Source organism: Orcinus orca, chromosome 17 (assembly GCF_937001465.1).
Source record: "Orcinus orca chromosome 17, mOrcOrc1.1, whole genome shotgun sequence".
NCBI classification, from domain to species: Eukaryota; Metazoa; Chordata; class Mammalia; order Artiodactyla; family Delphinidae; genus Orcinus; species Orcinus orca.
In genome coordinates, this window is record NC_064575.1 from 53,888,686 (window position 1) to 53,913,953 (window position 25,268).

Here is a 25,268-nt window from a genome sequence, read left to right on the forward strand (position 1 = left end):
TCTTTTTATCCTCATAAAAGAACATGAAGTGATTAGTACCCTAATCTCCATTTTACAGATTATAACACTTGGGGTCCAGAGAGGTTAAGCTACTTGCCCACGTTACACAGCTGATGAATAGCAGAGCCCAGGTAAGAATCTAGGCCGCCTGAGCCCAGTACCCACACTCTTAGCTGCTCTGCCATAGTGATTCTGGGCTGAGTCAGGGTATCCATTCAAATATCTCTTCCCGGGCACGCCAGACCTATTCGTGGCTGGGTTGCTGCTGCCATAACTGGCTCTGGGCTAGAACACTGAAATTATATCAAGTTCCCAGGTGAGGACGATGTTATTGTCGGTGGTCAAGGAAAATGTCACAGTGTTGTGGATGCTCTGCAGAGGGTGGCGTTGAGTGATTCACCTTCCCTGGGACACCCTCTTCTCTCGCTTTGTACCTGGGCACTGTGACTCAGTTTCTAATGTCATCGGTGGTGAGTCCCGGACCCCTTTGGCAGCATCATCACCTATTCGTAGAACATGCAGTCAGCCATCCAGGACAGGTGCAGAGCAGAAATTCACAGGAGGAACAACATTTAGTGTCACTCACAGGAAAGTGCCAATTCCAGAGCTTAAGAGGAACGTTGGAGGGAGTGAAGATAATAATAACTAATGCTTATTAAGCCCTCACAATGTGCCATCCCTGGTCTAAGCACATTCCAGGAACTTTGTCATTTAATCCTCACCTTGGCCCTCTGATGTAGATCCTATTATTATCCCCCTTTGGCAGATGAAAAAAATGAGGCACAGAGATGTGATTTCCCAAGATCACAGGGCTCGTAAACGGAGGATCCAGGATTCGAATGCAGCCAGTTTCTTCAAAAACTGAGCTCAAACATGCCGCTACTGGGAATTCCCTGGCATTTCAGTGGTTATGACTTGGCACTTTCACTGCCATGACCTGGGGTTCAATCCCTGGTCGGGGGAACTAAGATTCTGCAATCCACACAGTGCAGCCAAAAAAAAAATGATACTACACCTGACACCTGAGCCCTTGTTCTTAACTGCAACTCTATTTGGGAGAGACAGGGACTTTCAGCTGTCTCATTACCAGCTCCATTGTCAGCCTTGAATGAATGAGGCCCCAGAAGCAAAGTGAAAAGAAAGCTTGGCCTAAAATAACTGCATGACTCCTGGCTGGGGAACAAGGTGGGGAGGTGAGGCAGGGGAGGGGGGTGCCTCCGGGTGGCAAATTCAGTAAGGGATGTTTCTGACTAGGCTCTAGAAGGAGTCAGAAGAGACTTCCCAGTCAACATCCGTGGCAGCAGGGGGCACAGGTAGGGAGAACCCAGGTTGTTCCCTTGACCCTCTGAGTTCCTAAAACAAGACTCCAGCTCTGGTCATCCTTCCCCTCCCACCCTGACCTTGCTGAGCTCTCATTCTTGCCACCTGTTGCTGTTGGTTGCTTGCCCCCATTTCTGAGGTGCTGACGGGAGGGAAATGTATTGCCCGGCTGGTAACAGAGCTTTCATTTTAGCATTGGAAAGCCTGGGCATCACCACTTTGATGGCTACTAAGTATAACATTACTACTTTCTTTTGGATGAAATCTTAAAATTTTGCAAAGATATTTGCAAATCATATATCTGAAAGGGATTAATATCCAGAATGTATAAGGGACTCTTACAACTCAACAAGAAAAAAATAAACACCCAATTAAAAAAATGAGCAAAGGATTTGAATAGATATTTCTTCAAAAAAGATATGCAAGGAGCCAATGAGCACATGAAAAGGTGCTCAGCATCACTCGTCATTAGGGAAATGCAAATCAAAACTACCAAACCCATTAGGATGGCTATAACCAAAAAAAAAAAAAAAAAAGGGAAATAACAAGCCTTGGCAAGGATATAAAGAAAGAACACTTGGGCTTCCCTGGTGGCGCAGTGGTTGAGAGTCCGCCTGCCAATGCAGGGGACAAGGGTTCGTGTCGTGGTCTGGGAAGATCCCACATGCTGCAGAGTGGCTGGGCCCGTGAGCCATGGCCGCTGAGCCTGCGCGTCCAGAGCCTGTGCTCCGCAACAGGAGAGGCCACAACAGTGAGAGGCCCGTGTACCGCAAAAAAAAAGAAAGAAAGAAAGAAAGAACACTTGTGCATTGTTTGTGGGAATGTAAACTGGTGCAGCTGCTGTGGAAAATAGTTTGGCAGCTCCTCAAAAAGGTAAACATAGAATTACCATATTGTACAGCAATTGCACGTCTAGGTATATACCCCAAAGAATTGACAGCAAGGACTCAAATACTTGTACACCATTTTCATAGCAGCATTATTCACAATAGCTAAAACGTGGAAACAATGTCTATCAATGCAGGAATGGATGAACAAATTGTGGTATACCCATATGATGGAATATTATTCAGCCATAAAAAGGAATGAAGTTCTGACACATGCTAAAACATGGATGAACATTGGAAACATTATGCTAAGTGAAATAAGTCAAACACAAAAGGACAAATATTATATGATTCTACCTGTATGAGGTACCTAGCATCGGCCAATTCATAGAGACAGAAAGTATAATGAAGGTTATTGGGAGCTGGAGGGGGAGATGAATGGAAAGTTCAATGAGGACAGAGTTTCTGTTTGGGGTGATGAACAAGTTCTGGAAATGGATAGTGGTTACACAACATTGCAAATGTACTTAACGCCATTGAACTATACCTTTTAAATGGTTAAAATGATAAATTTTGTTATGTATATTTTAGTACCATTTAAAAAAATCACCAAAAAAAAAGTATATAAAAAGTTCTGTGGGGTTTCATCTCAGCAGTTTATAATTCCATTGACAGTCACCATAACTACGCTACAGAGAGGCGTACCATGTGAGAACCACACTTGGCTCTCCAAGCTGGAACTGAAAACACCACTAGTCTACTCCTTGGAGTTCCCCCAAAGTGAATCTGTCCACACATGGTTGCTATTGGACCCTACCTGTTGCTACAGTATCACTGTGCTGTTACTAAGGAATGAGACATGTCCTGACTTTCAGAGCATTCACACAGTACATAAAACCACTCTGTTCCTTGATATAAGGCCACATCTCCTTCAATACTTAAGCATTAAAAAAAAAGTGAGCTAAGGATTTATTTGGTTAGAGTTTAAACTCCAATCATTGTTTAGTCAGGGACGGAGCCAATTGCAGTGTTTAAGCTTCATCATTTAGACAGGGACAGAGCCAACTTTACAGAATTCTGGAAGGCAAGCTTAACCTCAGGGTACCTTAACAGTTCTTCTCTGTGGCCAATCCTGAGGATTTAATTCAGAACAAAATTTTCATCCATTTATAACCCCAGTTTCTTCCATCTACTGGAAATACAAAGAAGAATAAGGCATAACTCCTGCTCTCAGGAGGCTGAGAGTCTGATAAAAATGTAGAAATAATACAAATAGATTAAAGTAAATGTTAATAGTCATGTGTTCAATGTGTTCTGGGGTGACCGGGGTCAGGATTGGGGGCAAGAAGAGGGGCCATCATGGGTCACAGAGACAGGATGACATTTCAACCAAATCCTGACAGAAGAATGGAGTTTTCCAGGGCGACAAAACACAAAGAGGGACTTCAGGGGGAAGGGATGGAATATGGAAAGCCACAAAGCATGACATGATGGGCCATCCAGAAATCCACAAGCAGCCAGGTGTGGGTAGAGCAGGGTGAGTGCGAGAGTGGCAAGATCCTGCAAGAATATAGAAGGAATTTAGGTGTTATCATGTGCTCCATGGGCAACTGCGGGAGGACGTTAACCACGGAGGGCTCCTGGAGGGGCACAATCAGGTTTCCGTTTCCGCAAAAAAATTTAAAGATTGGTGGTTGGATTTGAGGGATTAGAAGCTTGGCACAAGGAAGCCAGCTGGAAGGTTGTCAGAGAAACCAAGGTGAGAGATGAAGAAAGCCCAGACGCAAGGGCCATTTCAGAGGCAGCAGAGACAAGATAATAATTGTAGCTATTTTACTAGCTCGAGGTCCAAAATGAGGTCACCTCTCTTTTTGGCTCTGCAGAGCTGAAAGACAGCCGGTCCTCCCACGCCCCCTTCTTGTGACAAAGCTGTGGGAACCCCAGACTTGCAATGGGAATGGGGTCTGTAGCTGCTTCCCTCCTCCTTTCTCTTCTCTAGGCATCCTTGCTCAGCCTCCCTACATTATCTGAAGACATCATTTTACTTTACTATTATTTTAATTTATTCTATTTTATTTTTTGACTTCAGTTTCACAGATGCTTCAAAATTCAAGACAGGATAGGAAGACAGTGAAGAGTGTTCCTCTCACTTCTCTCCCATCTGCTCAATTCCCACCCGGACCTGCAAAGGGTAACCACTGTTTCTAGTTTCTTATGTATCCTTCCAGAGATATTTAAAAATGTGCATTCAAGCAAATATGATGATACATTCTTCCCTTCCTCCTTTTATTTCCTTTTCTTTTTGGGGTTCCTTCTTAGAATACGTTTACAAAACCCCAGGGGAGCTCATTGGGTCTTAAGGAGTCAGTCCTGGTTACCATTATGTCTACTGATAAGCCCTTCTCCTCTGCAGTGGCTAAAGGTATAAGGGCCCCAAGCAGAAAGTCATCTAGTGCGGAGGCCTCATCTCCTCAGGAGGCTCCATTCATCCCTGGACCTACTGCAGAAACTGAGGCACGAATGCCAGCCAGCCACAGCAGTCTAGGCCAGACCCTGAACACAGTAGAAAATGAGGCATCGCTGAGGCTCCCAGTCTCAGGCTGAGGAGGGCGATGCCCTGTGCGATGCTTAGATGTGACCACTCCACAGCCAAGAGGACCCCACACTCTTAGCCATTTTCCCTGGGCTCACCCATGGAGTCAAGTGGCTGGACCACAGGGCACCAGCTCTGGTACTGCTCCCAGAGTCAGCTGTCCAGAACAGAACCCCACTCTGACCCTGAGTCCCCTGGGGGACATTTCTGTTCTTTCCCGCCAGCCAACCTCAGCCCAAGTCCAGCCGGGATATTATATTAACTTTTATATTATAAAGAGAGGCCCTAGGTCTCACTGTTTCCTTCCAGAAAGTACTTTGCAGGTTGCAAACATGAGTGCCTTTGGGAGGAGCATTGCATCGCTTCACACACCAGAAGCAGCTCAGCCCCGAGGGCTTGGGGACACATACAGGTTTTTGATTTCAGTGCTTAGGGCTGAGTTCTTTTTGGTGGTTAAAGTGGATTGTAATAATAAAGGAGGAGGATTGAGTTTGGGGAGGGCCTGGGAGAGGAAATCAGCTCTGAATATATTGAGCTTATCCGTGTGACCTCTCAGCTTCCTATTATAAACATAAATCCTGATTTTAATGGAATCTCAAAGCTGCCTATCACTGAATTCCCTCGAGTCTATACATACCACCCTTCATGATTAACTTTAAGCTTCTTCTGGATCGTAACTAATGAAAGTCATACTCTGAAATCTACACAGGATAGCTGTTTAAAAAAATATACCATGCGATACTCAGGGGATACAACTGATACACACCAAATATAATTATAATAGTGTTTAATAGTTGAACAAAGATATTCATATACCAATGAGAAGAGGAAGGCTGTATAGAGGATGAACTTACAACTACTAGAGGCTACAATCATGCCGTACATATAATAGGCATTCGATAATTTTACTTTAGTAATAATAGCTAACACTTATGAGTACTCGCCATGAGCCAGAAACTCATCTAATCAATTGACATGCCCTATCCCTATGAGGAAGGTATTTTTATTATTGTTTTTCTTGTTGTCATTGTATTTTCCGTATTTTACAGATGAGAAAACTGAAGTCCATAGAGGTTAAGTAACTTGCTTTTTTAAAAAAACTTAATTAATTAATTAATTAATTTATTGGCTGCATTGGGTCTTCGTTGCTGCCCGCGGGCATTCTCTAGTTGCAGGGAGCAGGGGCTGCTCTTTGCTGTGGTGCGTGCAGCCCTCTCATTGCAGTGGCCTCGTTTGTTGCAGAGCATGGGCTCTAGGCACGTGGGCTTCAGTAGTTGTGGTGCACGGGCTCAGTAGTTGTGGCTCGCGGGCTCTAGAGCACAGGCTCAGCAGTTGTGGTGCATGGGCTTAGTTGCTCCGCAGCATGTGGGATCTTCCCGGACCAGGGCTCAAACCCGTGTCCCCTGCACCAGCAGGTGGATTCCTAACCACTGTGCCATCAGGGAAGCCCCAAGTAACTTGCTTTTTAATCACAGTTACTCTAGTAGGATATCAATTTTGCTACTAACAAGGCCCAAAGTAACAATGACTTAGACAAGAGAGACATTTAATTTTCTCTCATGTCAGTCTCATCCTGAGCTGGCTGGGGCTGATAAGGTAGCTCAACCTTGTTGGGGACCAGGCCTCTTTCATGTTGCTCTGCCTTATCAGAGGGGGTACCCTATTCCTCCATGTCAAAGATGGAGCAAGGAGCAATGTTACTTCTGTATTTCAACAGAGGAAGAAAGTAAATGGAGGGGAAACCTGCCCCTTTTAAGGGGATGATTTGGAAGTTATGTTCACAGTCCATTGGCCAGAATGTGGTCACATAGCTATACCTTACTGCAAAGGACGCTAGGAAATGTAGTCTTCACCTTGGCCACATGTCCATTAAAAATTCAGGGAAGAAAGGGAGAATGGTTACTACAGGACAAATAGAGATCTCTACTACCATCAGAAGTAGAAGTGGAGGGCTTCCCTGGTGGCGCAGTGGTTAAGAATCTGCCTGCCAATGCAGGGGACACAGGTTCGAGACCCGGTCCGGGATAGATCCCACATGCCACGGAGCAACTAAGCCTGTGCACCACAACTACTGAGCCCACGTGCCACAACTACTGAAGCTCACATGCCTAGAGCCCGTGCTCCGCAACAAGAGAAGCCCCCGCTCGCCACAACTAGAGAAAGCCCACGTGTAGCAATGAAGACCCAACACAGCCAAAGATAAATAAATAAAATAAATAAATTTATTAAAAAAAAAAAAAGAAGTGGGACTGAAACCCAACAGTTTGACTTCCAAGCCAGAACTCTTTTTTTTTTCCAGTAATAATGATCTTTTTAATTTTATTTTTTTGAATTTTTGAATTTTATTTAATTTAATTTTTTTATACAGCAGGTCCTTATTAGTCATTAATTTTATACACATCAGTGTATACATGTCAATCCCAATCTCCCAGTTCATCCCACCACCACCACCACCCCTCCCCCCGCTTCCCCCCTTGGTGTCCATACGTTTGTTCTCTACATCTGTGTCTCTATTTCTGCCCTGCAAACTGGTTCATCCAAGCCAGAACTCTTAACTATTACATTCATCATACTCTTGTCTAAGAAGAATTAGATGAGGTCAGGAGTTGGTAGGGTCTTTCCAATCCTTGCCTACAATTTGAGGCTTTCTTTTAATATTCTACATTGAGTACGTGCATGTGAGCACAGACTTATAGACACAGTATAAAGTTTTTAGATATAGCTGTCCACTGATTGGGACTCAGGTGAGGTCTCCTTTCATCCTTTCCTTGTAGACTTTAAAATTTTAAATTTTCTTTCTTCTTTCTTTCTTTCTTTTTTTGGTGAGTTGCCAAATGACTCACACTTTATTATGCTTGGTATATTATGCTAACATCAGTTTAACAATTTTCTCTGCCACCAGCCTGTAGAACTGGGCTTGGAAATCACTCCCCACAAATGAAATATCCCAGTCTTTCATTAGCAAGCGGGGCAAGCTAGGGTAACCTTTAAGAGTGCTTAGAAAGTATGAGAACATTCAAAATTAGGATCAAACCTCATGAATTTGACACAATTTGATAATTTTCATTAAAAGACCAATTTTATCTCATTCATTCCCAAGTGCTCTATTTTAGGGTTCCCTCAGTAGGATACCACCAAAATCAGGAAGCTTCATAATAGTCCACATATGCAGAACTGCACTTCTGATGCCTTTTTCCCTCACCCCTGTAAAAAGCAATTTTCTTTGAACCTCTCAAGACACTTGAGACATGTTTTATAAAACTAATTTATAGTAAGTATTAATTCAATCGGGCATTACTGGTGTGGCTCTTTCAGCTGTGCAGAATGCCACAGCAATGAGGAAATTGTTTTTTTCGGAGCAGGAGATGCCAATGTGATGACAGACATTTTTTTTAAGGCATATAGCTGGTGGCTGTTAAATCTGTATTTCCTGGCATTCATAATGGTCCGTTAGCCACTGGACGTGAGCAGAGAATTAGTTAATAATCAGGCCTTCTTTTTCATAGTGTGTTTAACAATGCAAGTGCTTCTAAAGAATTATTTCATCTAATCTTAACAATAACCCGATGAGATCGGTAGGGACATCCTGGCAACATAAGAACCTCCCCAACGTCATTCTCACAAGACAAAGCCCTACTCCCTGTATTTAGAACCTGGGTACTCCCTAGTAAGTAGAAAGGACACTTAAATTGTGTTATTTTTCAGCAAATGTTCATTGAGCCCGCCCCCCCCGTAGGCCAGGGCACTGCAAGATGTTGGGGAGCTGCAGGTGAACAAGAAGCAGTCCTTTCCCTCAAAGAACTGCCTGGCAGGGGAGAGACGTCAACACCACTATCTATCATCCGATGCTGAAAGCACCGTAATCAGTGTCTTCTAGGAAAGTGTCAGAGAGGAGAGAGGGTTTCAGAGAATTGCAGGGGACATTTGTACTGTGCCCTGAAGTGTAACTAGGATTCTACATGGCAGGGAAGTGCAGGGAGGACATTCCAGGGAGTGGTTACAGCCTGAAGGGGGACAGAGGCATGACCGAGAGAGTGGAGAGGAGTGGGCGGCTGGAGCCTGCTGGGGGACAAGGGATGCCTCTAATTAGGCAGATAGAGGAGGTCTTTTTTGCTCCACTAAAGGGTGTGGGTTGGTCCCGCAAACCAGGGAGGTGGTAAAGAGTAGCTCCAGTTGCAAGTAAGTCCAGACTCCAAGGGTTTGTTGACTTGGGGACGTTACTTAACCATCATCTGTAAAATGGGGGTAATGCTCATACTGACGGGTTAGTTTTGAATGTTAACAAGCTGGTATATGTAAAGTGCTTAGCACAGTGCCTGGCACACAGTAAGTGTTGAATCACTATTAACTACTACCCAGCTAATAGTCCTTTACCTTTCTTGAATCACACTCCTTTGAGAACGGAGGAGTCTTCTCCATACATACTAGATTTTGCATACAATTTAATGGGGTTTACAGATCCTTTAAAACTGGATTCCAAGTTAAGAATCCTGCTGTAAGACATAGGAAGTCATCTGAAGTTTTACAGCAGAAGAATGTTAAGATCAGATCTGATTGGGGGGTGGTGGTAGGGAGGGAAATACTGGATACTGGCGAAGGAAACTATCTGTGGTTCTCTTACCTGACTGCATGTTATGATTATCTGTAGAGCTTTTTAGAAATACCAGTGCTCCAGCTTCACCTTCAGACATTCCGATTGGATTAATCTGGGGTGGAGGCTGGGTATGAGGATTTTCAAAATCTCCCAGGTGATTCTAACGTGTAGCCAGCTTTGAGAACCACTGAGTTAGGCTACTGTTAGGCAGCTGGGAAGAGGATAATTGCAACATAGTAGGAACGGAAAGGAGAAAAGAGGAATGATCCCAGAAACATTTTGGAGATAGAATCAAGATCATGTGAGCAATTAGATGTATGAGAGAGGAGGGTGTGAGGTGATTCCACTAGTTCAGACAGAAGGGGAAGACGTATCTTTGTTTGGTTTGTTATTTATTGTTTTCTCTTTAACATGTAGGAGGCAGGAGTGGGCAAGGAGAAAACAGTTCGTTCAGTAAACATGTACTTAATATCCATTTATTAAGTGCAAACTGTGGATCTAGGTTTTGTTTTGGACATCTTTGACATGCCTGAAGAAAATCTCACATGGGCAGCTGGAAATACCAGTGTAAGTTGTCATCAGTCATCAGATCACAGCCAGGAGACGGTGGAAGGGTCTGGAGGAGATCATCCGGGAGAGGGCAGAGAAGGAGATGCGACCACCAGTTACAGAACGCAGAGTAGTGGCCCCCCGAGGCCACACTGAGGGAAGGGAGAGCACTGTGTGGGCTGGCGAGAGGAGGATGCCAGAGTTTCCAGAAGGAGTGTGTGGCCATTGTGCGAATGCAGCAGGGAGATGGCCTGAGGTAAGGGCCTGGGGGAGCAGGCCCTAGGTTGGATGACTAGGACGTGGCCATGGCTTTGGAGAGAGTGGCAGGGACCCAAGCCAAATTCCAGTGGGTGCAGACGAGAAAGAAAGTGAGGAAGCATGAGCATTGGTGTAGGAAGTTTGGGGTAAAAGCAATGAAAGCAGTAGCTGCAGGGGAGGAAGGGTGGAGGAACAGAGCTTTCTTTTAGGTTGGAGTGGCATTATTGTAGTCTGAGGGGAAGGAGCCAGGCTAGAGGAAGCCATCAAAATACAGACGAGGGAGGAGACAGCCACTGGAGCCAGGGCTCGCAAACACTGGCTGAAGAACCTCTCTCGGATGGGAGAAGGGATGCTTGTTTCTTTGAGGTGGAAGTAGAGAAGTTTCCAGAATGGTACAGCCTGTCTGTTTGAGAAGCCATCTATGGTCATATTGGAATCCCAAGACATCTTCCTACTTATATTCTCCTTTCCAGGCCCAGTTCCCGGAACTCAGTCTGTTTCTTTCCCTCCTCAAAGGCACCACCCCTCCAGGACAGGAGGCTGGCTGGAGAGACAGCTGTAATATATCTGACGTTTCTTCACTTCTCTACTTTCCCAAAAATAAAAGCATGGGGCCTTTTGCTTTGAGTTGATTGTTAATCACAACTCTCGAAGGATCCATCTGAGGATACAAAGAGCTACAGATTCTGAAGTTCCTCAGTCACTTTTTTTTTTTTTTTTTTTTTTAACGGCCACCACCCTAGCCCGCACTCACACTCACTCCCCTCAGTCACTTTTGCTGGTTCTTTTCTTTGCCCAGAGGGTGCTCTCCTCTGTTCTCTGGATCTCTCATACCACACCTTGCTTCCAGCCCCATTGCTGACCATTCCGTTATTCCTAAAAGGCTTTCTGCCCCTGGCATGAACGACGTTAAGTCTCTGGGTTGTCCTCCTGCCCACTGATCCCTCTGCTTTTCCTGATCTCTAGGTGTTGGATGCCCAGAGCTAAGTTCCCTGCTCCTTCTCTTCCCCAAGTCCGATCTCTCCCTGGCCCATCTCATCCAGTCCCATCACTTTAAATTTCATCTTTATGCTGAGGTCTACCCAGTCCTCACCTTTCGCTCCAACACCAGAACTCACCACCCGGTGGAAACGTTTGGATGCCTCACAGGCCTCTCAAACTTCACATGCCGAAAACAGAACTCTTGTTTTTCTCCCCTTCCATCTGCCCCTCCTTCTATTTTCTACTCTCAGTATATGCCTGTAATTGTTTCCTCCATTGCTTAACCAAAACCCCAAGTCATCTTGATTCTTCTCTTTCACTTGTCCCCCAGACGCAATCAATCCATCAGTAAATCCTGTTGACTCTGCTTCCAAAATATATTGAAATCTATCCACTTCTTCCATCTCCAGTCTAGTCCAATGCTACTCAATGTGCCATTGGCAGACCAGCAGCATCAGTGTCACCTGGGAGCTTGTTAGAAATGCAAAAATCTTGGAGCCTTCTCCGGAATCAGAAACTCTGAGGATGGGACCCTCCAGAGAATTCTGATGCCTTCTAAAATTTGAGTGGTACTGGGACTTCCTTGGTGGTCCGGTGGTTAGGGCTCAGTGCTTTCACTGACGTGGCCCCTGGTTCAATCCCTGGTCTGGGAACTAAGATCCCACAAGCTGCACGGTGCGCCCCCCAAAATTAATTAAAATAAAATAAATGTACCATCTTAACCATTTTTAAAAAAAAATAAGTTTGAGTAGCACTAATGTGGTCTAAGGCTTTGTGATCTCTGGTCCAAGCTCCCTCAATAGCCTCCAACTGGTCTCCGTCCTTACTCTCTCGCTGCACCATAATCTGCTCTCCTCCTAGCAGCCAGAGTGATTGTTTTCAAAAACAATTAAATCAGATTATGTCACACACATACACACCCTCCTCTCCCCAGCCCCCACCCACCCACCAGTTTAAACCTCTCATAGCTTCCCACTGGACACAGTATAAGCCAAGTTTTCTTTCCTGATCCAGAGAGCCCTGAGGTGAGATCTGGTCACACCTGTCACCCCCGCCTCTGCCAGAGCCTCGCCTCCCCCTGCCTCTAGGCTCTCCCGTCTGCAGATACACCAGCTTGCTCCCAACCTGGCACCTTTGCACTGGCTGTTCCTCTGTCTGAAATGCTCTTCCCCCGAACTTCAATAGCTGCTTCCCCCATATACCATTTATTTCTCAGTGTAACTGGCACTTCCTTTAGAGAAGCCTTCGCCCACTGACCGATCCAAGATAGCCCCTCTTTACCAGATCACACGGTTTTAACTCGCCGCATAGTACTTATTACTATCCTTTTTTTTTTTCTTGTTTATTTATTGTCTGACGTAAGTTTTATGAGAACAGGGACCTGGTTTGTTTTGTTCGCTGCTGTGTCTGAGTGCCTGGAACACTGCCAGGCACACAGTAGATGTTCAGTAAGTATTTGCTGACTGGATGAACTTCACTTCTTCCTTACCTGTAGGCCTGAGGTTGCCATTTGTGAACTAGTGTCCACGCAGTTGCCCACTTACTCAGCTCTCGTGGCTGCATTTCCGGGAGGCTCCAGTCAGTGCCTCATCTCTGACTTCTTTGGAATCTCAGGGAGGTAATCTGAGAGTCAGTGCCCCAAGGTCTCTACTTTTGTTGTGTTTGTTGGGTAGTAGGTGAAGCTGCCTTGTGTTTAAGAACAGGGGCTTTGTGGTCAGAGAAGCCTGGGTTCAAGCCCTGGCCCTGCTGCTTGCTGCTATGAGACTCTGGGGCCAGCCCCTTCCACTCTCCAAGCCTCAGTCTCCCCATTTGTAATTTGGGGATCGTAACAGTCCCTACAACACAGAACTGCTGAGAGGCATGAATGAGCTGTCTGTAATATACGTGGGAGATGTAAGCCACTCCATAAGTGTTTGCTATCATTATTGTTGTTGTTATCATTATTTTATACGGAGAGAGAGGAATGTATAAATAGCACTGAGGACTTAAAAAAAAAAAAGTGCAACTGTACTCATGATAAGAAAAATGCAAGCTTGAATCCATGGAGATGTTATTCGTCACCTTCCAAATTGGCAAAGCCTAGAAAGTCAGCTGACACTGTTGGTGGAGACGCAAGGAAGCTGGTGGGAGGGCAAATTGCTACAACAACCTCCCTAGAAAGAACATTGGCCATAGCTAACAAAATCACAAGTGAACATACCCTTTGGCTCAGCTAATCCACTTCTAGGAATTTATGCTACAGATATTCTGGCACATGTGCAAAATGATGTAAGTAAGGTTATTCCTTACAACACTGTTTGAATTTCAAAATATTGGAAGCAACCTATATGTCCATGAGTAGGGAAGTGGTTAAATAAATTGTGGTGTATCTATATAATGTAACAAATAAAGTGAGAAATTTTCTTTATGTATTGATTGTTAGGTGAAAATAGATTGTTAGGTGAAAAAAGCTAGGTGCAAGATAGGGTGTATAGTGGGATCTAGAAAAAAGCAGGCAGTAGGAAAAGATGCATATGTGCACGTATTCTTTTGTATAAACAGAGGATCTCTTAAAGGACAAAGCAGAAGAAAAATTTTTATTGTACACTCTTTGATCTTTTGAATGTTGGACTGTATGAATACATTATCTATTTAAAAAGAAAGAAGATTCTGATTCTTTAAAACTTAATTATTGGTACTACTGCTCAGTGCCTCTTTTTAGGCAATAACTGGTTCTAGGAATGGTGAATCTCTCTTAATAATTACTAATGTCAGAGGCAAAAGCAATGATCACAAAGATACCAAAAATGCAAACATTCTTTGGGTTCTGTGCTTGCAAGTAATAGCTTGCAAAGGAGATGCCCACAAGTAGATAATAAACGGTGCCTGTGGGAATCTATATCAGCCTGCAGAGAATGTTCTGAATTTCTCCTAAGGTTTTGAAAACACATTTTTTCTTTCTCATTTTTCTAGCATAAAAGCAAATAGTTGGGACTTCCCTGATGGTCCAGTGGCTAAGACTCCGTCCATGTTCCCAATGCAGGGGGCCAGGGTTCGATCTCTGGTCAGGGAACTAGATCCCGCATGCCACAACTAAAAGATGCCACAACTAAGACCCGGCGCAGCCAAATAAATAAATAAATATGTTTTTAAAAAATAGTTAACATGTATCTGGAAGATTTTTAGTAATATGTTTTTTTTTCTTTGTTTTTTTTTTTTTTTTTTTTTGCAGTACGCGGGCCTCTCACTGTTGTGGCCTCTCCTGTTGCGGAGCACAGGCTCCAGACGCGCAGGATCAGTGGCCATGGCTCACGGGCCCAGCCGCTCCGCGGCATGTGGGATCTTCCTGGACTGGGGCACGAGCCTGTGTCCCCTGCATCGGCAGGCGGACTCTCAACCACTGTGCCACCAGGATAGCCCCATTTTCTTATTCTTTTTTAAGGCTACCGGAGATTGGGGCATGTTTGTAGACTGAAAGGAAGGTACCTGGACCCATGGCGAGAGTGACAATGAATCAAGAAGGTCCAGAAAGATTAGGCTGAACCCTGGATATGGCAATAAGGATGTCACCCTAACCTCTGAGACAGCAGGTTTAGCAGTGCTGGAGGGAAGGCAGCCAGATGGAAGCAGAGTGAGGAGGGAAGGGCTTAGGAGTCTCCAGCGATGCACAAGAGGTGGGCGCGGCCAGGGGTACGATGGAAGCAGCCGACCACAGAGGCAGCAGAAAGGAACAACAGGGTATGACCACACAGAAATCTGTGTTTTGGAAAACAGAAAGTTCAGAAGCTGGTAGGCCAAGGCTTAGAGGGATTGCCTGTCCCGCGTAACATACATGCATTGAACTAGAAACAATACCTTAAACCAACTTCAGCTGGATTCCCGAGGGCAGCCTGACCTTTCCTTTTCCTCGGATCTCTTCACAAAAGTGGATTCTCAACTCTAAGTAGTAATTTATTTACAATCTTTATTATGAGCCAAAAAAGGTGCTGGGTTTGTGATTGGCATTTAACAATTCCGAGTTATGTTCTGATGATGACAGCCGCTTGCTCGGCACAGCTGCTACCTTATATCACCCACTGTATATATGTGCTCAGCTCTGCGAAATGCCTCGGCCCCTGGACCTTTACACAGATGCCTGAGTGAGGATGGACCAATCGGTGACCTGTCTTATATCTGTGTCTCCGCCAGGAAGCTTTACAGCTGGGATTTAAACCTGTATCTGCTAGACTCTGAAACCAATAGCTCCGCCACCATGCAAACACACCTGTAATCCCATACTTCCATCAGATTTCCTTTTAAAGGGTCTTATAGGAGGAATGTTAAAATGAAGAGCTCGTAAGACTCTCTGAGAAAACAGACGGGATATAGTCATTGTCTTCCATTGCTTTTGCTTCAAAATATGTAAATTTTCACAATTTTTCTATTAAATAAAATTCAAATGCTTATTTCAGATAAATTAAAGAGTGATGTTACCACGCAGAATTAACTGTCACACCTGGCTGTGTTTTCTCCCAGACTTTCTATAGTCATACGCAGTATGTGTATATATATGTGTGTGGATATATTTCTTCACATAAAGAGTATCGGTCATAGTGAACATATACCATATAAAAATATAGTTTCAACACCATTTTTAAAAAAACATCTTTATTGGAGTATAATTGCTTTACAATGGTGTGTTAGTTTCTGCTGTATAACAAAGTGAATCAGCTATATGTATACATCTATCCCCATATCCCCTCCCTCTTGCGTCTCCCTCCCACCCTCCCTGTACCACCCCTCTAGGTGGACACAAAGCACTGAGCTGATCTCCCTGTGCTATGCGGCTGCTTCCCACTAGCTATCTATTTTACGTTTGGTAGTGTATATTTGTCCATGCCACTCTCTCACTTCGTCCCAGCTTACCCTTCCCCCTCCCTGTATCCTCAAGTCCATTCTCTACATCTGCGTCTTTATTCCTGTCCTGCCCCTAGGTTCTTCAGAACTTTTTTTTTTTAGATTCCATATATACGTGTTAGCATGGGTATTTGTTTTTCTCTTTCTGACTTACTTCACTCTGTATGACAGCCTCTAGGTCCATCCACCTTACTACAAATAACTCAATTTCGTTTCTTTTTATGGCTGAGTAATATTCCATTGTATATATGTGCCACATCTTCTTTATCCATTCATCTGTCAATGGACATTTAGCTTGCTTCCAAGTCCTGGCTATTGTAAATAGAGCTGCAGTGAACATTGTCAAGGCCATTTTTTAAAAATTTTATTTATTTATTTTTGGCTGTGTTGGGTCTTTGTTGCTGTGCGTGGGCTTTCTCTAGTTGTGGCGAGCAGGGGCTACTCTTCGTTGCAGTGCGCGGGTTTCTCATTGTGGTAGTTTCTCTTGTTGCGGAGCACGGGCTCTAGGTGCACGGGCGTCAGTAGTTGTGGCTTGCAGGCCCTAGAGTGCAGGCTCAGTAGTTGTGGCGCACAGGCTCAGCTGCTCCACAGCATGTGGGATCTTCCTGGACCAGGGCTGGAACCTGTGTCCCCTGCATTGGCAGGCGGATTCTTAACCACTGCGCCACCAGGGAAGCCCTGTCAACACCATTTTTGATGGATGGCTGCCTTGAAATACTGTTATATCAGGCTTATCTGTGACCCACGTGCTTGGGAGGATAAATGATCATGAATTAGAATTTCTTGCAATTTACTGATAGACGCTAGGAGGAAGTCTGTTCAAATTTTTACATAATATGTATTGAAGTGCCATGACTGTTTAATACGAACCTGGGAGATGGGAGGGTGGTGGAGGATAAAGGTTAAGTGCACAGACTCTCAGAAGCCAGAGTGCTTGGGCTTGAATCCCCACTCCCAGTTCCCCCATTTATTAGCTGTGTGACCTTGAGCAAGTTGCTTATCCTCTCTGTGACTGTTTCCTGATTGTATAAAGGGGAATAATAGTACCTACATGAGTTAGTCCATGCAAAGTGCTTAGAACAGTGCCTGGCTCCTAGTAGCATTCAAACCATGTTTATGTTTCAAACTACATTCCCTTGTATTACGTAAATGTTCAAGTTGCTGAGTCATTTAGTCCAAAAAAACCCGGGGTCAGTTTGACACAGGTAAGGCAGATATAGAAGTTTTTTGGATTGAGTGCTGGGGTGGGGACCGAGAGTCTGTATTTTTACAGAACTCTGCAAGTGAGTGATTTTTAGGATCAGCCAGGTTCGTAATCCACTGGTCTATAATACTGGACGCAGATGGACAGAAGTTGGACGGTGGGTGAAACCAGAAAGATTTAGGAGAGTGAGTTTGGGATGTCCCCACCCAGACACAGTGGCCCTTTGTTAGTAGCAAAGCAGTGTGATGCGATATTTAAAACTGGAACTTTGTCAGCTGAGAATCAGTTGAGAAAAAGAGGGCCAAAGCCATGAAAAGGTGGAAGAAACCTGCAGGTGGGGTAGGTTTCTTTCTGAAGTTAATCAGTACTTTTTTGGCAGGGATATTTTTTTCTTCTTTTTGTGCCATTTGGTTTTATCTAGCTTATTTTTAAAAGTATTCAGAGATATATTTTTTCCTTCTCATAACAGCTAATCTTTATTTAGTATGCGTTGGGCACTGTGCTAGTAGTTTTTCGACTTTATTTCATATAAACTTCCAGAGAGTTGTATGAGGTATGAACCATTGTTCCCATTTTACAAATGACAAAACTAAAATTTGGAGAAGTTAAATAACTTGCACAAGGTGCAATATCCATTTTCCCTTTCTTTAGTAACACAATGCCAACTTTATTTGGGGTGGTCATGCATCCAGTGAAAAAGCTGCACTTCCCAGTGCCCCTTGCAGCTAGGTGTGATCATGTGCCTACATTCTGGTCAATGAGACGCAAATGGAGTACTATGTGGGCCTTTGGGGAAGATTCTGTAAAGAGTATTGACTCTGCCATAAGGTCCTTCTCCATTCCTTCTTCCTGATGCCTGAAATGCAGATGTGGTGACAGGAGCTTCAATAGCCATCTTGGACTTTGAAGATATAAGGCATGTATTAGATGGTGGTGGAGAAAGAAGGAACTTTGTTCTCTGATGACCGCAGAACTGCTGTACCCACCCTGGGCTGCCTATCTCTGACTTATATGAAAGATAAATAAACTTTTATCGTGTTAAAATTTCTTTTATCACAGACAAACACGATTCTAACTATAATAACAGCTTATGCTTATAGTATGCTCTATCAAAGCTAACTAAATGCCAGACACTCTTCTAAGTGGTTTGTATATATTGACCCATTTCAATCCTCACAACAACCCTATGATATAGGGTTGAAGCAAAGAGAAGTTCACTGACTTGCCCAAGGTCACACAGCTAGAAGTGGCAGAGCCAGCAAACACACAGCTAATAGGAATCAGACATGAGAGTAAAACTCAGGTCTATCATACACCCAAGACTATAACAATTATACTATATGGCTTCTTTCATACTCAGTAAGATGTGGTGTGCTTTGTGGTTTTCCTTACCTAAACTTTACCTTCTGCTTTAAGTCACAAAATGGAGGACTCCCAGCTGGCAGCCATTAGAAGGAAACCTACAGCTTCTCCAGAAGGTCAAAACAGCCTCTTAGGGCTCACCTCAGAGCCCTAACTCCTTAGTAAAACTTCCATAAGAAATGTCAAAAAGTTAATTATTTTAAAAAGCTTTCATGTAATCCTATTTGCTGTTTCTTCCATCACAAAATTGTTTCGCTTTTTTTTTAATCAGGTAGAATTCTATAATAAACAAAATCGGGCCATCCGTCCATCCATTCATTCAACAAACATTCAGCACCTGCTCTGAGCCAGATGCTCTCCCAGGTGCTGGGATACTGCAGCAATTGATAGACAAGGAGAGAGGAGGCAGATAATTAAACACACAAGAAAATATCAGGTACAAACAAACGCTACAAAGGAAAGACGTGTGCGGTGGAGGCTCTTTTAGGAAGGTTTCACTGAGGAAGAGATATTTGAGCTGAGACTCGGAAGTGAGAATGAAGTTCCTTGAGAAGAGCAGGAAAGGGTCTTCCAGGCTGAGGGAACAGTGATTCCTTGGGGTCGGAATGAGTGTGGCATGTTCTAGGGACAGACAGAAACTCCATGGGACTGGTACATGAAGCAAAGGAGAGTGACATGAGGTGAGGTCAGAAAGTTTGATGGCGTGAAAGCCAGATTTGGGGATTTTACTCTAAGAGATAGGGGAAGCTATTGGAGGGTTTTAGGCAGTATGGCAGACATTTGTCACTGGCTGGCCAGCATTCAAAAGCCCTTCTTATTTTGGGGAATCACAAAACTAATGGGAGGCAGGGTCCTAGTTCCAAGGCTTATAGAAATCGAAGGCAAGAGAAAGTATTTTCTCTCCTCTTCTGTGGCATACACAAGGCCAGCTGATGCTCCTACCTGGGACTTTGAAGCGTGAGGGCGTGTCTCAAAGATGCAAGGTCAATTAGAAATTATTAAGGTGACAGTGGTACAGTCAGGAGTGCATGGGGATGAGTGTGCAAGGGCAGCAGAGTCCAGCATATGGTGACCAATGTCTACTGGCACCTGGATGCCCGTAAGTGTCCTGTGAAAAGGAATCAGGGGCCACATCCTCAACAAACCGTTCCAGGAGCTTCACTGTGCAAGCCTTGTTCTTGATGCTCTGAGTTCCACAGTCACTTTCAGTAAATTCTTCTTCTGTTTAAATGGCAACCAGTGCTGGTTTCTGTGGTTTGGAAGCAAGCATCTTGACTAGTACAGCAGGGGTGTGATGCAATCTGAAGCACATTTTCAAAAGATAACTGGCTGCTAAGTGGAAAATAGATAAGAAGGGGTATCAGCCAGCGACCAGCCAGAAACAGAAATCAAACACGTTACTTCAAATAGAGGGGCTTTACTATAAAGAATTGCTTTCACAGGCATTAGAAGGCTGAAAGAGGAAAAGGAAAATAAAAAAAGGAAGAAGGTAGTAACCCAGGGATTAATACTTGCAAGAAGAAACTCCTGCCTCCTAAGGCTGGAGAACAGGTGGTATTACCTGTACTAGGAGCTTGGCAGAGGGGCCCAGGGGGCTGGTGCTTGGATCTCTGAAGGAAGGCTTGCCCTGCTCAGACCTCTGAGGAGGAAGTGCTGGCTATCGGGCTTCCACCAAGGGGACCTCCCCGCCCGCCCTGCCGGGGCAACAGCTCCACAGGTGAGGCAGTGGGGCCTGACTGTTGACTGTTGGCAGCTGGGGCATGCTGGGAGCACTCAAAGTCTCTGGAAGCTGGGGCCAGTTATATGCTGCTACCGGAGCAATGCCGAAAAGCAGGAAGTGAAAATCAGGAAAGAAGAAGTCCCTTCTCCTTCCCCTCCACTTTTCTTTCTCCTTTTAATGCCTCACATTTGCAGAACCTAACAGGAAGCCAGCTAGCTGGGAGGTGGGGAGATTTCGTTTGCATTATCCCAACCCCATATCATAGAGAAGAGCTTAGAAGGGTATCCCGAAGACCAAGGGAAATACCCAGCACAGGAGCATCAAGTCCAGTTAGGAGGCCACTGCAGTCACCCAGTGGGGAGAAGATGGTGGCATGAGCTAGGGCATTGGCAGTGAAGGTGGCAAGAAACAGGGCAAGAAGACAGCACCCTTCGGTGCAGAGCTGCAGTTCCTGGTGCCATACTTGGTGTCACAGACGGATCTACCGATCTGTCACAGGCTCAGTTCTCCTGGCCAGTGGGCGGCTCGGTAGCTCAGGCTTGTCACACCTCCTGCCACCTCCCGCACGCAGCTGCCTGTCCTCGGGATCAGGCGCGCATGTGCAAGGTGGTCCTCAAGGCCCTAAAGGAGCCAGCTGAGACCCTGACCACATGCTATGGCTGGAGCAGCCCAAGAATGTCACCATCAAGGAAGGAAAGGCCCTTCCTTGGGGTAGGGCCTGTACTCAGCCCCTACCCCAAGGAAGAAGTGACCCAGTAGTTGAAGAAGTTCTGATTATTCAAATGAGTACAGTTCTCAGTTGCTTTGCTGTCTTTGAATATCACCTGGATCCAGAAACAGCTCTCCCTCCATCCCTAAGCATCATGCATTCCCTTCAGTGGGCAGCTCACTCTTCCCTGTACATATGACGGTTTCTTGAGAGTCAAACACATATTCATGTTAAAGCCGTCATTATTAAGTTAAATGAAAAAAGATGGCAAGAAATTGATTTGAGATTAGAAATAGAATTGACAAGAATTTCCTCTGAGAGCTTAGATATGAATTTAATGTTAACATTATCAATACAGCCCCTAGACGCTTGCTCTTTGGCAGGGGTAAGAGCCCCATAAGGGATGGAGAAGCACCCAGAGATTCAAGCGGAGAGAAGCTGTTAGCACCCCTAGGCCTGATGGGGTAGGGGAGGAAGCTGCAGTCAAAGGAAGAGGAGATGCCAGCGGGGGCTAAGTCACAGGTGGGACAAAGAGGGAATGCGGAAACAAATGCCCTGCCCACCCAGTCTTTCTTTCCTCTTACTCTCAACCTATTGCTGTACCTCCCAACCAGAAACCAGAGCGTCAGGGAGTCCAGATACTACAGTAGACGGAGACCAGCCTGCCAGGCATAGGGCAGGAGGGGCAAACAGAGAATATACAACATATACATTATAGACAATGAATTTTTTTTCTACTTACTACATTATATATGTATGGCCCTTGACTTACCTAAGGTAGTTTCCTTTCAATTATTTCATTTTATACTCAAAGGTTCTGTGACGGTTAATTTATGTGTCAACTTGACTAGGTCAGAGGGTGCCTAGACATGTAGTCAAACGTTATTCTGGGTGCTTCTATGGGGGTGTCTCTGGATGAAATTAACACTTGAAGGCCTGAATAGAACAAAAAGGCTGACTCTCCCTCAACTAAGAGGGAACTCCTCTCCCTGACTGCCTTGGACATGGAACGCCAGTTTTTCCCCTGCATTTGGACTTGAACATCACCTCTTCTTGGGCTTTGAACCTGCTGGCTTTGGGACTAGAAATACACCATCCGCTGTCCTGGGTCCTCAGCTTGCCGACTGCAGACCTGAGGACTGGTCAGCCTCCATAACTGAATGAGCCAGTTCCTTATACTAACTAAATCAATGAATCTCTCCTCTCTCTCTCTCTACTCTTGCTGGTTTTGTTTCTCTGGAGAACCCTGACTAATCCAAGTGCTTTGTGAGATAAGCAGGGCAGGTATTATCTTCAGAAAGAAGCAAATATGACATTTTGGAAGCCTCAGGATAAAAATGAAAATATAGGTCTTAGCTCTCATTCTTTTGCCCCGTCTGTCTAAACCATACTTACTCTGTTTATAGAACTCTCAGTAGTGGCAAAGTTCCCCGTGATCGTTTTTATGCTTCTTTCTAAAATAGCATCTACCCACTCACCCAAGTAAGACCTTGAAACTCCCTTTTTCTCTTTTCCCTGTCTAAAGTTGTTACCAAACTTTCCAAATATCTCTTTGATGTGTTCTCTTCCATATTTCCCCACGATTTAGGCCCTCTCCTTTTCTTCCCTGGAATAATCACACATTTGTAACTGTGCCTAATTACACGTTTGTGTATTTGCTGCTGAGATTTGTCTCCCACACCAAGCTCAGGTCCACAACCCACTGTTGTGACTCTAGCTCTCGCCATACACAGGAGTCTCAAAATATTTGTTGTTGGGTTAACCAGTCTTCCTGTCAAGTCTCTTACTCTCTCTAATCATAGTGCCAAGAGTGAACTTTTAATATGCCAGTCTGATCTCTCCACTTTTCTGTCTAAAAGCTCCCTTCAGTTTAGCAGAAGTTACAAACTAGAGGCCCGTGGCCTCCTCTAAGGATGTTTTGTTTTAGCTCCCACAATGGTTGTTTGTTTTTTTTTTCAATTTGGAAAAATTGCCAACTGAAAAAACTCTGGGTCTGTCTGATAAAAATCAGGAATTCCAGCCCTTCTCGACAAGATTTGGTAACCTGGGCATGTTTCAATGTCTTATCCTGGCTTCTAGGGCCTTTGACTGTCTCACCCAACCTGCAGTTCCTCCTTCAGTGCCTCCTGGGCTCCAGATCTACGCAGGTTGTTTACAGGAGACGGTGTGCCTTCTCTCCTTGGTGCTTTTGTCCTGGGAAGTCTCAGATGCTCTTCTGACCAATGTCCGCATCTCATCATCTACCCTCAGACTCTCACTCAGCCTGCAAGACCTCGCTTAGCTCATCTCTGGGAAGGCTTCCTCCCTGACAGTAGTCATTCCTCCTTAAAGTACAACTCATAATGTTTGGGAATTTTTTGTGCCCTGCACGGCCCCTTTCACCAGATTAAAGTACCAATACAATCACGTCTCTTCTGAGTGTTAAATTGCTCACAGCCTCCCTTAGCCAGTTACTGGGAACTCCGGTCACCCACATTTGAAAAAGGCAACAGGAAATCCTCATCAGTGTCCTGGTATGCCCCTATTTTCCATGTGGCTGATTCTGTTACTACCCTACAGGGTTGCTAGTGAAAGTTGGCTTTGTAAAACGGTGTTTGAGATGATGGTCTTGCAAGTTAATATTCCTCATTGGCCAAGCAGTCCTCTGAGAAAAGATGACTTCATTCCTTCAGTGTTGTCCTCAGTTAAAATGTTTCTCTGGCTCTTTAACTTACAATCTTGTGTTCTCTCTTTCTCTCAAAGCTTACCCTCCCCACCAGGCTGGCTGGGACATGAGGGGCTTCCCAGGGACTCCCCCTTTGCTCCTGGTAAGTTCCTCGCTGAAGCCTTTTCCTCCTCTCTCACCAGGGGACCTCAGTAGGGACCATCCCATTTATCAGAGAGGTTATAATAACATTGAACCTCACAAGGGAGAGGGTCCAATTCTCTATGCCTCCCTTCCCAGGAGGCTCCTGGTCTCCTATGCAAAATACCCTTTCTCCCCAGCAAACCGGCCCTATACATCATGACACTTGAGAGGGCCAGGCTTTCTCATGCTACAAAGAATATTCTATAACTTTCTTTCTCCGGAGCAAAGGGTACCTTCTTTCCTACATTTACACAAAGTGGGGAAACGATCCAGGTGATTCTTCTCCAAACAAAGACTTGCTCCAAGGTGACTGGTGTCTTCTAACTGGAAAGCAGGCTCTGGCAACTTTGTGAACATGACTTTTCCTGATTAGAGTTTTCTAAGTTACACCTTGTCTTAGGTGGATTCCCTGTAAAAGAGATCAGAAATTGAAACCTGCACGTAGAGTTTTTTACAGAGTGTTCTCAGGAACAATGCCTATAGGGAAGTGAGCAAAGCAAGACTGGGCAAAGTAAGGAGTTGCACTGTGATGCAATTGCAGCAGAGGCCTCAGCTGATCCCACCAGGACCTGAGGGCTGGGGCAACCCTTCAGTGCCAGCACCAGTGGCGGCAAGGAGGCTGGCCATTGTACCCTCTCAATGACCAGTCATTGCCCAGTCATGGGATGTGGACTGTCCCAGCCTTAGAGGACATAATCTTGGAGGAAGCAGCTCCCAACGGTCAAGGGCAATTCCCAAGGGTGGACTCATCTATGAGCCTTTAACATTAACACACTCCCTATACATGGGAGCAAAGTGTCTCAGTCTTGAAGGGGGGACCTGCCAGTGCACCAGTGTCCACTCTACACCTATCCAGGCACAATTTACCTACAGCTCTGTCTCCTCCCCTGTACTCTAAGCACCTTGAAGACAGAAACCAGGTGTGCCCAACAGGGTCCTTGAAATAAAGTATCCACTCAATTAGTCACTAGCAGATGAATGAATAAATGCATACATGAATGAGTAAATATAAGCCCAATGACTCTGTAATAAACTGTTATTGGTTGCACTTATGCATAACTTTACATATGCAAATTATTCTGCTAAAAATATGTTATAAATATGTAAGTGTTGCAGGCAATAATTTCTAATAAAACCTGTCATCAAAATGAATTAATAATTTAGTGGGCACAAACTAGGAGCATGATCCTGCATTAGTCAACTTTCCCAGAATGCATTTACCTTAATAATAGAACTATTTAAAGGTTTCAGAGCTGGCATCTTTTTTTTTTTTTTTTAAAGAGTTGTTCTCAGGCTTCCCTGGTGGCGCAGTGGTTAAGACTCTGCCTGCCAATGCAGGGGACACGGGTTCGAGCCCTGGTCCGGGAAGATCCCACGTGCCATGGAGCAGCTAAGCCCATGTGCCACAACTACTGAGCCTGTGCTCTA

The 25,268-nt window shown here is 44.7% G+C and overlaps 1 long non-coding RNA gene across 1 annotated transcript; it reads left to right on the forward strand.

The window, feature by feature from the left end:
* Nucleotides 1–62: 62 nt before the first annotated feature.
* Nucleotides 63–23,800, forward strand: LOC125961651 (uncharacterized). Its single transcript, XR_007472626.1, has 3 exons — nucleotides 63–131; nucleotides 4,237–4,338; nucleotides 23,735–23,800. It is a non-coding gene; the product is annotated as an uncharacterized LOC125961651 (long non-coding RNA).
* Nucleotides 23,801–25,268: the final 1,468 nt, after the last annotated feature.